Source organism: Excalfactoria chinensis, chromosome Z (assembly GCF_039878825.1).
Source record: "Excalfactoria chinensis isolate bCotChi1 chromosome Z, bCotChi1.hap2, whole genome shotgun sequence".
Taxonomy (NCBI): domain Eukaryota; kingdom Metazoa; phylum Chordata; class Aves; order Galliformes; family Phasianidae; genus Excalfactoria; species Excalfactoria chinensis.
The window spans coordinates 12,597,324-12,600,928 of NC_092857.1; positions in this window are offsets into that span (position 1 = coordinate 12,597,324).

Consider the following 3,605-nt stretch of genomic DNA (forward strand, 5'->3'; position numbering starts at 1 on the left):
GTTTATCTACAGACAGCAAAAGCTCTGGAGGAACTGTAACACTCTCAGTTACTGTATCTTAGTGACTAGTCTCTTCTGATCTGCTGGATCTATAAATCTATTTCACAATACAAATATTTCATTAAGCAGTGTACCTGGAACACAGTGATAATACATGAGAGAGCATTAAGTAAACTAGTGTAATGTGAAGGGACACAAGTCAAAGGTGTCTGATCTCTTATTCAGTATTCATCGTGACTGCATGTTAGTTCTATTTAAGAAACTGTGTAGGGATTGTCTTGAATGTGACAAATAAGGACACGCTATTACTCCTCCTTGTTTGTAAGTGTTCTGAAAAATATTTTCTAGGAATACAAATGAAAGCATGAATGAAAGCATTTTTCCTACTGGTTATGTAAAATAATAGAGACTAAACATTAACTGGCTACAGATTCATTTTCATCCCTTTTGCCTAACTGCTTTACTGCAGTGAATCCTTCCTTCAGATCTTGTGTTGCTCTTAGTCCTGATGACTGAATGCTTTTTTTCAGGAAAAGCATTTATCCATTGAAAAACTGCAAAAGATTTTTTTCCCTTCATGCTGTCATTGAACCAACAACAAACTGTAAAGGCTGTAGCAGCAGAACGTAGCCATTCTGTTTTGCCACAAGACAGTTACAAAAAATAGGAAATGTAAAAACAGATTGTTTATCTTAAAACAATATTCTGAAGTATCTCATTTTGAAAATATTTGAATGAAATTTGAAATCATTACTTTTTTAATTACATAGCCCATGCTATTCTGACTTCTATAGCTTGCTGACAAAAATAGTTTATGAAATGAAAATGTTGCTTGCTCCTTCAGCAAAGAAAGCCAATTGGTCTTCACAGTGCTGTAGCAGTGAGAGCTCAGAATGCTTTTCATGCAGACATTCAGTCAACAAGCTTCTTAAACAGTTAAGTGTAATCAACAAAGTATAATCAAACTGAAGGCAGAGAAGTCAGCAATCTTCCCTATGAACCAAAAGGAGAGCAAATACTTGATCTTTTTCCTTACCTGGGCTCCTTGTACCAACAGTGCCAACTTAGAAGAGCAATGAAGAAGCCCTACAAGGCTTGTTCAATTACTTTGTTCATTCCTCCAGAGCGCTCTATACAGAAAATACTCTCATCTGGCAGTGAAATTCCAACCAATCAGTACATCAGAACTTTATCAGCAACTGCATACATGTAAGTACATGACAGAGTTAAATTTAACCTTTCAAAGAGAAGATACAAACAAACAAACAAAACCCCAAACCAAAAGCTTCCCCATATGTCAACACTGAAGCTAATAAAAATCTTATCAACTTACTGTAAGAGTCTTGGCTGCAAAGCCAACTCTGCAGACTGTCACAACCTCAGCATGGCTTGCTGTAGGCTCTGAAATGAAAGGTTGGAGGTTTTATTTGATTTGGTTACTAGTTAATGAGGACAGATCCTGTCTAGTGACAAGAACGGTCAGCCTAGCATAGCCTCTCTACAATCAGACCCACATCAGCAGACATTTTCCAGAGAGCTGTGCAAGGACATCTCTTCTCACAAACATAAATGCCCAAAACAAGAAGACACACAAATATTTGCATTCGGCCACAGTGGCTGGATGCACTGCAGGGCTCATCACAATGCCTGGCAGGGGTGCACCACCTCTCTGTTCTGAGGGCAGCTGATGTTCTCACTTCTAAGCTCTGCTCAAGGGAGGAAACCCAGAACTCCAAAGAGCAGAAGAGAGGGAGGAAACATCACAACATTCTCGGGGAAAAAAGGAAGACCTAACTCAAACAGATCTTCAATTTAAATGTCATCTCCTGGGGCTTTCCAGTTGCCTGAGATGCAAATACAGGAAAAACAGCATTACCTCCATTCACAGCTACAGATGGTTATCTCATACCTCCACGTCTTTGGGTGGCAAACTGCAGAACATCCACCTTTCCCTCTTTCCCATCAGCCCTCATAGATACTGCAGCTACAGCTTCAGCTTCTGCTCTCACCTTCACTGTTGGCAAAGTCTGCAGTTTTAAGAGAATAAGCTGATTCTATTCACTGGGCATTTGTTTCCTCAAAATCTTCCTAAAAATGAAATATGAAAAAACATTTTCATTCCTACACAGCAGATTAAAGTTTAATATCTGCCTGGACTTGGACAAAAATACACTTAGCACTTCATTCAATAATTCACATAGGTATTTTTCCTCTTCTTTAAACTTTTATCAGCCTACATATCCCTCATGAGAAGGCATGCTGAAGTGCAAGAAAAACATAGGCACCTTTAAGCACGAAAGGCCATCTGAACGGCCTGAAAACTGAGCTGTTTTGACACATCCTGTGGCAATAAGAATAGTGAACCATAAAATGTCTTATTTATTCTGTCCATCATTGGGTGCTCTGATGAGAAGGGCGGCATTCTTCATGGCACTGTAAGGCACAGTGTATGCAGTTAAGTGTCCATCACTTGCCTCTTGATCAGTGGGAATCCATGGCATCACATCCTTGTTTCTCTCTTTCCTCACTGGTCTGGAGAGGCTGGAGTTGCAGGCAGAGGATGCTGTGAAGCACCAGAGGCAAACAAATCATGTTGGCAGATTTAGGTTTGGTGGAGCAGGGTTTGAAAGTATGAAGTTACAGCTGCTACCTCCTGATGCTTTACCAAATAAACAGTCAGGCATTCGCTCTCCTGCTTCTGAGTTAGATCCTTGTTTTTAATTGCTAATTAAGCATTTTAATGCACAGGTTGTAGCAAAAGGAATAACAGAATCACCAGGTTCTGATACAGAAATAAGATCACAGCTTTCCTTCTTGCATGAAGCCACTGAAGGGGAGATGTGCCTGCGTAGAGGTTACTGCAGCCAGGCTGCAACACAGCAGCATTTCCAGAGAAGGAAGCAACAAGTAGCCTTATGAACAAGGCCAGAAAAGCACAGCAGCACCTGACCCAGTAAGCAGCCTTCAACCCAGCAGCAAAACAAGCTCTTGCAGTGCTAGGTGCTGGGTGCTTCACTGTGTTGGCAGAGGAGGTCTAGCAACATGCACACATAAAACAAAGAGGAGAAATAGAAATTTTCCTTTGCAGTCTGATCCGAGTTTGCCTCCAGCCCATCTGCTGATACATCTCAGCTTCCTGAAAGAGATAAGACAGTGCCGAAGATGCTGAAAACAGAAGGAGAATATTCTTCCTGGCAGAAGAAAAGGACAGAAGCTGCTTCAAAAGGAACAACATGAAGTAAGAAGTACCCCTGAGGAACAACTGGACTTACAAACAGAAAGGTCTTGTGACCATCAGTCAAAGCATCCAGTAGTTGCCTTCTTTGGACTCCAGGTGTTTTCCAGGTTTGCAGCCCTGCCAGCTGCACAGCTGTGGGACAGAAGGCACTGCTCACTGACTCTGCTCCACACAGGGGGAGGGCAGGAGCTGAACATTTTCTTCTGGTTCGCAATCTGATCCCAGAGAAGGAATGCTGCCTTATGCCTAAGTGGAGAAACTTAGCTGAGTGATGAACCCTTATAAAGTATTTTCAATTGAAAGAAAGTAGAGAAACACAAAAGCTTTCTTAGGAGTAACACGTCAACATCAGAAAAATGAACAGGCT